Below are 13,033 nucleotides of genomic sequence, written 5' to 3'. Positions count from 1 at the left end.
GTTGCGCGAGGATAAAACACTACACATCCCTGGGAGGCAACTTATGTCTGGCCCTTAAATCCTGAAGCATTTTAAGACAATTATTATTGCTCTAGTCCCCAAGTGAATGAATTCTACTAGCTTCTCATACTTTATCCTAGCTGTCAAAACGGCAAACAAATTGAAAAGGTTGTGCCACTGAGAGGTGTAATCATGAATACTGGTATGGCACAAAGGCATGCCATATGAGACTATGCTTGTTGCAGAGCTTGAATAACCTTGAGCTGATCATTATTCTAATAAAACAAATGATGGGATCCTAGAACGTGGCACCATGTATATCTCCTACCACTAACTAAAAGATTGAGGTCCACTGGCAGAGCCACATTTAATTGCTGGTATGATACGCCTCTCACCCCATAGCTAAACCAGAAAAGTTCTTAGAATCAGGATGCTTCCACCTTTCTCCATAATTCGAGCACCTTATCCTGTTGATGACTCTGTGTACCTGCCAGTTACCCAAATTGACTCTGTGTACCTGCCAGTTACCCAAATACAACAAGTGACAATTTTCTTTAATTGCTTGAAATAACTATGAGGTATGTAGCAGAAGAGGACCCAAACGAAATACAACCACATTGTAAGAAGGAATATTAGAAATATTGTCTTGTTTTTGTTTAAAAGAAAAATATTGAAATTTAAACATAGCCTCCCCATGGCCTGCTTGACTCTGACCCGAAAACAACGATGCCACGTGAATTACTGCTGTCTTTTGATGGCTTTTTCTGCCATCGCTGTTTGGAAACATATTTGGCCTCAGGATGGAATAAAACAAAGGATACTAGAATTAACAGTTGAGAGATTGGGAAACTGTCCACGTATGACCATTCAAAGAGATTCAATGGACCAGCGGCCTGATGTGCAAAAGTAAGAAATAGAGGTTTCTAAATTGCTATCATTAAGGAATCACAATTTGCTATTCACTAAGTCTTATGTACTAATGTACAATTTTCTAATAGCAGGTTGGTCTGATTTACATTCACTACATGCCAAACCACTATTAAGGAATTAGTTTGACCCTCAATTACGAATGTCACCTTGGAAGGCGATGATGACATCACAACCAGAAAATCTGTTTTTCACGGCACATTGGTGGACTCTAGAGGTATGTGGGGAGTATGTTTGGAGTTTGGTGATCACATTTCACAATGTCGACAAAAAGCAGAGGGCCAGAAAGAGGAAACAAACTTTTTCTGACGTGGCTTAGTGCTTTTGTTTTTTGTTTTTTTTGTCCTCATTGTGCAACATTGATAGTAAGGAGTTTTTGGGGTCCCTTTTCTCTCCATCCTTTACCTTCACTGCCATCGGGCTGGGTCTAGGCAGTCCCCTCAAGCTTTAAAGAAAAAAGGATCCCCTTACTTCCATTTACTTTGAAGAAGGTTTTTCCAAGGGGGTTGAGCTAGTCATTTTGGCTACTCTAGCAGGCCTTCACCTGATTTTGCATTGCTAACACATAATCATTGGACATAAGAATGGAAAAGACTAGTTCACGCTACTACGGCCTTACAGAGAAAATTCTCTGTATTTATCTCCTATGATATTCTTCCCATATCTCCCAAAATGTATACTTCTTAGAGGATGATTTTTTTTATCCAAATTATAGATTTTTTAAACTGAAATCAGCCATTCCCTATGGAGCGGAGGGGTTGGACTTATCCATTTAACACACACCTCTCTCCTGGCCAATAGTATCAATATGAATACCTGATATTCCTGAGATTTAGTTAGTTTTTCCAACACATTTGATCCCATCACCCCAAAGATAACTAAGTGAATACTTACAGTTAGATGTCTTCCCAATACCTCCTCTAGGGCCAGATGTAGGTAATTCTATTTTACCGATTCATAAATACCGAATTTTACCGATTCGGTATTTATGAATCGGTAAAATAGAAGTAGTCAGATGTAGGTAAATTTCTTTTCCCATTTACCGAATCGGTAGGATTCGGTATTTACCGATTCGGTAAATACCGAATCGGTATTTCCTATTGATTCCCATGGGCTGTGAAGCCCATAGGAATCAATGAGAAATGCTGATTCGGTATTTACAGAATCGGTAAATACCGAATGTTGCAAGGGTGCAGGGGGTGTCACTTTGACACCCTCTAGCACCCGAAGTAAAGGCATGTGTGACATGTGGCACACATACATGCCCTAAGGGCATGTCTGTGTGTCACATTGCACAGTATGCATGCACAGATGTGCATGCACACCTGGATTCGGTATTTTACCACCCAATAGGATTGGGTGGTAAAATACCGACTCTTAAGGGCCTGTGACACTCTCAGGAGTGTCACCTACATTTGGATTTACCGAATCGGTAAAATTACCGATTCGGTATTTTACAGAATCGGTAAATTTACCGAATCGGTAATTTTACCGATTCTGTAAAATAATGGCCCCTACATGTGAAAACCCAAATACCGGTCGGTAGCGGCCGAATTCGGCTGTTACCGACCGGTATTTGCTCTCCTACATCTGGCCCCTAGTGTCTTACCCACATCATTCCAGAAACCATTGAGAAGGGGGCACTGCCGGAACATGTGTAGGTCATCAGCCTTTTGTAGTCCGCATTTTGGGTAGCTCTTCACTGTAGACCCGTTAAATTTGGACAGCTTTTTCGGCGTCCAGTATGTTCTATGAGATGTAAATACATGATTTCTCTTTAAAGTGGCAGATGTTACAATTGACCAGCATTTGCTCATTGATACTTGCCATAGGTTGTTTATATCCATCGTCGGCAGTTCATTCCCACATGTTCTCTCTGGTTTAGTGCTTCTGGCTGAGGAGTGTGTACTCCACAATGATGAACATTTTGGGAAGAAATCCCTGTCTGCCCTGAACACCAGCAAAAAAGGATTTGGTTCTCGGTCAAAGATCGGAATAATACTTTAATTGACACTGAATTAAATAGAAAGTGCTGGTATGACCTAAGGGGGCACACAAAGGAAATACTAGCTGCCAGACTTTAGGAAGTCACCTTACTTCCTGAGAAGAACTAGTGGAATCTACTTTAACAGCCAAAGCAGTGTCAGGGATGACACATTGATACTTCAGCCCCACGTAAATCAAAAAGTGGCAAGTCTAAATATTTTAAAAAAAATATGCATACATTTAAATAATAACCTTTTATATTACACAGTTTTTTTCGGTTTAAAAAAAATGCTAAATAACGCAATTGAGAATAAATTACTTTTGGTTCTTCATTCCTGCATTACACATGTTTATTTAGGTGCTTTATGGTGAGTTGTAGTTTGCCATTTCTTTTTCTTTTTAATTTACTGACAAAATGAACAAGGTTTAATGTTAAAAAAAATGTTTTATAACGCATCAAATAATTCAGTTTAATAAATGATTACAATTATTTACACTTTGACATAGATGATACAGTTCCGCCAGAAGAACATTATTCATAAATATTTATTATCCACACAAACAAAATATTTTGTAATCAAAAATAGTAATATACATTTTATTTATTCCCAAGTCAGCAATTTGACAAAGCAAAACAATAAAAACCATGCTTGGCTCGTACCCTGTTATGGTCTGGTGATTGAGAGTATATATATCAAAGGCAGTTAAACTTTTTTAAACAAATAAACCAAACATACATAAATGCAAATTTGTGTTTATGTTTGCCTCTTACAACTTGTGCACTTCCGGATCCCAGCGCTTTGTCCCCTAATTGTGCAAGAGTGTTTTCTTAATGGCTGCGGTGTATCTAGCACAGAAATACTACTGTGATGTCTGCTGAGCAGTTTAGAGTAATCCTAAATTATTAGTTACCTCTCTTCATTGAGATTACCTCCACTACATCTATTCATCGATGATTAATCACCCCAGAAAAACATCCAGAAAAGCTCCCCTGTTTTACAGGGTTGCAGCCCTCACTGGTGACAACCATCGTCAGCTTGACGTGGTACCCTGTGATGAAACATGCCACTACTTGCTGGATAAGGGTCTCTGACCTTAAAAGAAGAGGAGATCTCCATAGATTGATACGCCACATCACTATTATTTTTTGCTTTGGTAGGTCATTTGTCCATTGGGCACACTTGGTTATGATATGTGAAATTAACAACCAAAACCTCTGGTGTCTTGGCGTAATTATCGTGGTTCCTTTTTGCACTTATTTTGTTTTATTATTAACATGAAGAATTACAGATACAACTATCAACCACCACCAACCAACCCACTTTCTACAAAATACCAAAAACTAGCCAATTTTGGAGATTCCTCTCCAAGCTTGAGTCCCAACCCACCTCTTAATAATTTATTTATTTATTTATGCGATTTGTATAGCGCGCAAATACCCTCGGGAGTCTCGACGCTGTAAGGCAACCGAGGAGTCGCTTAGATGGGAGGCTACTGATTGAAGAGCCAAGTTTTGACTTGTTTCCTAAATGTCAAGAGGGAGGGGCTGTTTTTGATGTGGAGGGGGAGAGTGTTCCATAGTCTGGCTGTGGCAACTGTGAAGCGTCTGTCTCCCCAGGAAACTTTCTTGGTGCGGGGAATGGTGAGCAGATGAGCCGAGGATGAGCGCAAGAATCTATTGGGAGTGTATGTGCGCAATACTTTTTTTAGGAACTCCGGCCCTATATTGTTGATAGCTTTATATGCAATGCACAATGCCTTGAATTTAGTGCGGCTTCTGACAGGTAGTCAGTGCAGTTGACGAATGATAGGGGAGATTGATGTGAACTTAGAAGTGCGGGACTGAATTCTTGCTGCCGCATTCGGGATTAACTGCAATTTGTTAAGGACTTTCTCCTGAGCATTCAGGAGGAGTCCGTTGCAATAGTCCACCTTGGAAAACACCAAGGTGCACATGAGGGTCTTGCCGGCGCTAGGTGTAAGGAAAGGCAGGAGTTTCCTAACCATTCTAAGGGTGTAAAAGGAAGAGGAGACGACTGCATTTGCATGGTCGATGAACGAGAGCTTGTCATCAAACATTACACCCAGGTTCCTAACCTTCGTGACAGGTAATGGAGGGGGACCCAGGTCGGAAGGCCACCAGGTTGGGGACCATGAAGGGGTGAGACTGCCAAAGATCATGACCTCCGTTTTATCTGAATTAAGTTTTAGGCCGTTGTTTGCCATCCAGGAGCTGATGGCTAGCATTCCCTCCTGGAAACTGGCGGCAACTGCTCCTCCATCGTTATGTACGGCCAACACCCATTGGGTGTCATCGGCGTACGAGGTTAGTCTTATCCCATGCGCTTTGATGACCCTGGCCAAGTCTGACACATAGATGTTAAATAAGGTCGGACTTAGCAAGGATCCTTGGGGTACTCCACAGGGAAGGGTGAAAACGGGGGAGTAGAAGTCGCCGAGTTTGACTGACTGGGTACGGTTAGATAGGAAGGAGGTTAGAAGGGAGTTAGCTTTGTGATGAATGCCGATGGCGGACACACGGTCGATCAAGATGGTGTGATCGACCATGTCAAAGGCCGCGGACAAGTCCAGTAGTATCAGGACTGCCGCGCCGCCTTGGTCAAGGGTCATCCTGGCCTTGTCTGATGCCTTAATAAGGGCAGTTCTGTCTTGTGGCCATTCATCAACCCAAATTGGGTGTCATCCAAGAGGTTGTTGTGGTCAATGAATTGGGATAGTTGAATATTCATGATTTTTTCAAAGATTTTTGATAGGAAGGGTAGGCATGCAATGGGTCTGTAGCTTTTTGATTCTGAGGGATCGAGGTTGTTTTTTTTAGTAGGGGTTTGATGATGGCCTTTTTCCAGCCTGATGGGTAGGAACCTGATTGGAACATTGAGTTGCAGATATTGGTAAGAGCAGGTCCTATTAAGTCTGAAATAGGTTTGAGGATGGAGGTGGGCAAGGGGGGATCCTGATTTAATGGATGAGATTAGTTCTTCTATCTGCATAGGCGAGATTTGACTGAATTCGGAATGTGTAGTGGTAGGGGCATTGGTGATTGTGGTGTGTTTCGGGTGGTTGATTCTGACCTGGGTTGAGAAATTAGAGTAAATTTCATTGACCTTTCCTTTGAAGAAGTTTGCAAGGGAGTTACAGAAAGCTTGGGAGGCATCTATGGTTGCGCTCACCGCTGGGCTGGATAGTTTGGTTACCACCTGGAAAAGTTGTTTGGAGGAGTTTTGGGCTGACTCTATTTGTGTGAGGTAGAATTGGCTTTTCTCTGTGATGATGAGAGTTTTGTACTTAACTAGCGCATCTTTGTAAAAAGTTTTGTCATTATTGTTGTAGTGTTTGTACCTGCGCCTTTCTAAGTTTTCCACATCGTTGCTTTTCAAGTCTGAGTGTTTCTGAGAACCAGGGGGCGGAAGGAGAGTTTCGGTTGGAGGAAATATTCTTGGAGGGTGCTAAGGTGGTGAAGGCGTTATGTAGCCAGTGTGAATAATTGTTGGAGGCTATATGCGGGTCGTTTGTATCATCGGGTTGGGTGGATGAAAGGGTTGTTTGTAGGGTGTGAGCATCGATGTTCTTCCAAGCTCGAAATTCTATGGGGGCACGAGAGCTAGCGTGTGGGAGATTGTGATTAGTGGTCTGAAAGGTGAACATTACTGCGAAGTGATCTGTCCAGGTTAATGGGATAACGGCTGACAGAAAAATGTGGCAGTTATTGGTGAAGAGGCCGTCAAGAGTATGACCAGCCAGGTGAGTGGGTTCTGTAACTAATTGTCGGAGGCCCGCTGAGAGAAGGTCGTTCATAAGGGAGGAGGAGTCCTTATCATTGGGGGCTTCTAAGTGGAAATTGAAGTCACCTAAGATGGTGTAGTCAGGGGTTGCGGCTACTGGCTCTATTAGGTTGTTTAGGGCTGCAAGAAAGTCGGCTCGGGAGCCCGGTGGACGATAAACAAGGGTTCCTTTGAAGGATTGGGTGTATGAGAGCATGATCGAGAAGGTTAGTGCTTCAGTGACTGGGAAGTCAATTGATTCTATTTTGGTTGTGTAGTTCTCTTTGTAAATAATTGCTAAGCCACCACCCTTTTTTTTAGAGGTCTGTCCTGTCTGAGTACGCGATAGCTGTCGGGGGTGGCGAAGCAGAAGTCGGGACCGGATGCTGGGTCACCTCAAGTTTCAGAAGAGGAAGTCAAGATTGTGGCTAGTTAGTAATTCCGAGATATCAAATTTGTGCTTAGGGAGGGACCGAGCGTTAACGAGGGCGCAGTAGATGTGTTGTGGATTTAAAGCTCGGGGAGACGGGTTGGCGGGATGTGGGGGAGTGGGTAAGACCAGTTTGTAAGAGCAGTTGGGACAGCGTGTGGAAGGTAAGTAGAGAAAAGAGTCAAGATTGAAGTGGGGGCAGCGAAGGGTATTAGTGATGTTATTTATGTCCATAAGTTGAGAGCCAGTGTAGGATAGTACCTTTTCTCCAGTTGAGGGTCTCAGAGGGCCAGGGGGCATAGCCCTGGGCCTGGTCCAGGCACTGACGGGCTTGCCTTTGGCGCACCGGCGGCGCAGAGGCATTTGAAGGCATAGTCAAATGGGGTTCAAGTCCAGGACCCTAGCAGTTCAGGTCCCCGCTTGGACTCACCAGGAACCTGCTGGTGCCTGGGCTATGACGGTTATGACAGGAGGTTACAGAGCAGTTCACTGTTCTCTGTGTTTTCTATAAGTGAGAGGGAATCTTGCACTGCACCATAACCTACATGCAATGTTATGTTATGTGTATTTGTTAAGCCTACTATCACCTGCAAAGGTATCCCGGTGCTGAACAGGTGTGTGCGTCTACCCCGGCCTATGGTAGGTTGGTTAGTTGAAAAGCCAGGAATTCAAATTATTGTGGAATTCAAGAAGAGAGGAGGGGGCTCTAATACGGTATATGAGGACATTTCTTGCTTTAGGAGTAGTGTTAAGAAAATGCAGGTCCACCCAATATAGTTCTGTGTATGTGCGGGAAGAGTGCGAGCAGGAGTCCTGCAGAGTGACCGTGCCTGGGTGGTTACTGGAAGGAGGTGTGACTGATCAGGAAGGTGGGGCCTAAGTTGTGTCGTGCCTTGAATGTGTGTGTGAGGAGTTGGAAATGACTGCTTTCATGTATCCGGAGCACAAGGAGCTTCCTGAGGTTTGGTGTGTTGTGAGTTCTGTGTGGGAGGTTGAGGATGAGTCTGGCTACCGAGTTCTGGATGGTGTGTAGTCTTCAGTGGAAAAAACTACCTAGGCAGTAATTGTAAAATAAATACACAGTAATACAAGGACCAACACTAAGAGTGAACAGTTTCCAAATAGTTACACAAGTTTATTGTAAACACATAAACAATAGCTAAAAAATATACATTTCATGAAAATTGAGTATATATTAATCATCACATAAAAATGTTAAACATAAAAGAGTAAGTTGTGTGTCGACGCATTTCGGCGACCAGCGCCTTTCTCAAGACAGATTACAACTTTCTGCAAAAAATAAAACAGTGTATAGTTTAATTTTTCCATTCTCAGTTATTGTAATGTTATCTCAACATAAATATGAATAACTTGGAAGATGACTAGTATCAACTATGTGTTCTATTTAAACAAGGAAACGCTGTTCAGACAACAAATGGTCCTAAAATAATCCAAAATTGGCAAGGCATCAATCACATAACATAACCTCCATTATAGCCTGCTGTTATTTAAATTCATTCCAACGTGTGTTAATGGCCTAATGTACTATTAATACATATTCTCATTCTTTCATGCCCTGATATTTAATGAACGTTATTTCACAAATGATTATTTATAAAAAACATGATAGTCTCAAAAATATATACATTTATTTACGTGTCAGAAAGAATTCTCTATGTCTACATCAGTCATAGGTGTTCAGAATAAAGCTATAAATCTCATTCAAATAGGACAGAGACAAAGGAGATATTAGATGGAAAAGACAAGAAAGAGTCTAATAGTTAGGTGCTTTATATTTTATGTCGCCACTTCTCATCACTATGAGGAAATCTTGGTTATTTAAAACACAAGAGAGTGCCTATTCCATCTATTTTATCTCTAAAAGAATACTTATCTTTTTTACAGATACCTATATAGAGAATTTGCTCTTTCTTACACTAATTTCATCGCTGGCGGTTATTAGCAGGTTCCTAGACTCAGATCACCCATCTAGTTGTCACTTACCCCAGGTAAAAATGGATTTGACACATAGGTCAGGATTGCGACGCTAGTGATGTTCCATCTACTTCTTTGAACCGGGGTTCACGTTTCTGATTATAAAATTGATTCTGTAATGTTGTTAATGAAGACAGAAACCATTTATTATTATAGGTGTGCAGGGCTACAGTCAATTAATTCATTTCTGAAAAGGACATTTTATTTAAAGAGAGAACAACTAACCTCTTCTCAAGCTTCTTCAGTTTTTATATTGTATCGCGACTATTTGAATATTTCAGTTTATGTCGCCAAGATAAAAGACCTGCCTGAATAATAATACATAATATACTGGTCAAGACACGCTATAATGGTGACCATGTCCGATCAAATGCAAACTCTCAAAGAGATATGTAGCCTAAATACGCTTCTTACCCGTGATAATGCTTTAAATAGCGTTGCCTCCACACTTTGTTTATTTTGTAATCACTTTTAGAATTCTAGATTCCCAACGATATCTGTTGAATGATACAATTAAAACATAAAAAATCGATAAATTCTTTATGTCAAAATGAGACATATTATCCATGACGCACCCTGTTAGATTCTTACCGGGCTGCTCGCTAAATAACAGACGTCGGTAATTGGAAATTGGTAACCGATTAACACTTGATAGGCTCTTGATGGCCGTGTGCGTAGCTAAACTCGAATCCAAAAAATAAAGACAAAAGAACAAACACCATAATTGTTATTATATAGAAAAGAAGGGGCTTCTCATTAAAGCTCTCCTCTTTCAAAGTGTAGATAACGCTTCCATATAACGTACCTATATGGTGAACACTTTCCCGTGATGTGGCGTAATGGAGTTCACAGAAATAATTTACGTTTCCGCAGCTTGTCAAATTCCTACCGGATGACAAATAGCATTGCGTTATAAATCTTGCCGGTGATTTCAAAAGGCTTATTCAAGGCGCCCGACTCTAAATCAAAGCGAGTAATTTCTCTTAATCTGTGTCAGCAGAAAACCTACCTTAGATTCGTAGATAGCAACCGCGTGGAGGCGAACGTCTGACTCGGACGTGGTTCCGTGGTCGAATAAAGATTAGGACGGATTCGCGCGTTTTTATGTGTCCACTGCTGCGAGTAATTGAACTAAACCCGACGTCACTCAGGCTCATAGAACGCGAGAACAGACTCTGCTGTAGTGATATACACCATTAATAGCGATCTGTAGTTTTTTGAAGGGCAAAATAAACAATTTGTTCTCTGTTCTGTGCTACTCTATATCAAACTTTACTTGCCAATGTGAAAATCGACAACAAATTAAATAAAACAGAAAATATAAAAGTTATCCGTGCAACAGTAAAAAGGCTATGTTTTAACCAATTTTCAGCTAAATAAAAGGAAGCATTTCTTTATGTATTCCCCTCTACTGTTGCACTTCTCTAGCTGTATATTTAAAAAATTGCGTTCTCCCATGGGATTTCACTATTCAACCCCTCACGGAATGTGTTGAGGGAAAAAATCCAGAAAACTTCGCGTTTTTTGCGTATCGCCTCACCTCCTTTGTCATCTGCAGTATTAATTTTTTCTAATATGCGCCAAGTAAAATCATTGGGACCATGGCCATGGTCCAAAAAATGTTTCACAATTGGTGCAGTGACTTTCTTCGTTCTGACCGCTGAGCGATGCTCGGTCAATCTTGTCTGTATTGCACGAGATGTTTCACCCACATACCCCTGCGGGCACGGGCATTCTAAAAAATATATAACGTTTGATGTTTTACAATTAAACATCTCGTTGGCACTGGTTGTATATCCATTGTGAGTGAAAGTTACTCCTTTATGAATATTTGCACAAGATTTACAACTTGAGCAAGGAAACGTGCCTTTCACAGGATTATCTCCTGTAAGGGATTTCTGTGCCAAGTGGTGGGAATCTGTGGATCTTTTCATTCTAGAATGGACGATATGATCTTTAATATTTTTGTTTCGCCTGTGGGCGAAAAGAGGTTTTTCTAGTTTAATTGCTCCATTGCTATTCAAAATATGCCATGAGGAGTTAATAACTTGTTTCACTTTCGCATTGACTGTTGAATGACGTGTGATGCAAACTAGTTTGTTCGCTTCTATCTTGGGTTTACTTCTCAACAAGCAGTCTCTATCATAGTACCGGGCTCTTTTGTACGAATCTCACACTAGTCGGTGTGGATAGCCACGGTCTAAGAATTTCTGTTTCATCTGAGCTGCCTGTAAATCAAAATCTTGGAGGTTGGAGCAATTTCTCCTCACTCTCAAAAATTGAGAGAAAGGGATACTTTGTCTCTGATTTCTGGGATGAAAACTTCGAAAGTGCAGGAGAGTATTCCTGGCCGTAGGTTTTATAAAAAGATCTACTTTCAATTTACCTTCCTCATGGAAGATCCAAATATCTAAAAATTCCACCATCTCAGAGTTAATATGAGAGGTGAATTTAAGATTTTGATCACATGAATTTAGCCATGCCAAAAATTCATCCAATGCCTCCTTCCCATCAGTCCAGATAAAAAAGATATTGTCTATATATCTGGACCAATGGGAAACGGACTCATGGAAGGGCGCTACTTCATTATAAATATGGCGAGCCTCAAATTCAGCCATATAAATATTCGCTACAGAAGGTGCCACCGAAGCCCCCATGCTGACTCCTTTTGTTTGTCGATAAAGGTTGTGTCCAAATTCAAATATGTTTTCCGTAAGCACCATACGGAGACATTGCAGTAAAAAGGTCTTAGGGCAAGGTACAGAGTAGAGGTCAATAAACCATTCTACTGCTGTTAGAGCCTCTCTAATAGGAATGTTACTGTAGAGAGACTCTATATCCAGAGTAACGAGAAGATCTCGTGACGAGTTAAAACTAATACTCTCCACTTTGTTTATCATAGCACTAGTATCTTTAATGTATGATGGAACATTGGGTATACAGGGACATAGGAAAGTGTCCACATATTTAGAAAGTGCCTCAGTGGGTGTGCCTATCGTGGAGACGATAGGTCTGTAAGGAGGATTTTTTTCATCCTTATGAATCTTCGGTTGTCCGTAAATGCAAGCAGTCTTGCCTGCATGAGTATTTAAATAGTCAAACTCTTTGGCATTTATTTCACCATTTTCTAATGCTCGGGCGGTGATCAAACGAATCTCCTTCGTAATTTTGTTAATTGGATTGTACCTTTCTGGCTGGTAAAAGGTTTGGTTTTCCAGCATTTTTAGCATATTGAGCTCATAGACTTTGGAATCAAGTACTGCTATTCCTCCTCCCTTATCACAACTCTTGATTGTGATTGATGTATCTGAGGCAAGTTCATATAGGGCAGCGTGTTCTAATTTGTCTAAATTGTAAATTGGTTTAGGAATAAACCGAATGGTTTTTTCCAGTTTTTTAAGGACAACCAACTCAAAAGCCGCTACCTCTGGTCCAATCTGATCTAGGGATGGGCTGAATGTGGATGGAAGTCTAAGGGTCACAGGTTCTACTGGTAATGCATCAGCCGATTCATTTTGGAAGAACTTTTTTAATCGGATCTTCCGAAAGAAAGATATTATATCACTATATAACTCGAAGACGTTAGTGCCACAATGGGGAACAAACGACAATCCTTTCGATAAAAGACTAACACTGGAATCATTTAGAGGGGTACTGGAAAGATTAAATATAGGAATTACATTCCCGCTTTCCAGTATTGTCTGTTTCTTGTCTCTCTGACAAACTGAGGTTCCTGCTGTTGGTAATGGTTCTGAGGATCTTGTTGATAGTTGGGATCCTGTTGGTAATGATGCTGGGGTTTGTATCCTCCCCTGGTCTGTGTTTGGAACCTCACTCTGGATCGCCCACGGCGACCCCCGCGGTTGCCTAAAAAAGGAGTCTGATTTTTGTTTCGTTTACCTTGAGCAGAGTT

Source organism: Lissotriton helveticus, chromosome 7, assembly GCF_964261635.1.
Source record: "Lissotriton helveticus chromosome 7, aLisHel1.1, whole genome shotgun sequence".
Classification (NCBI taxonomy): Eukaryota; Metazoa; Chordata; class Amphibia; order Caudata; family Salamandridae; genus Lissotriton; species Lissotriton helveticus.
Note: the sequence above shows the minus strand (reverse complement) of the source record.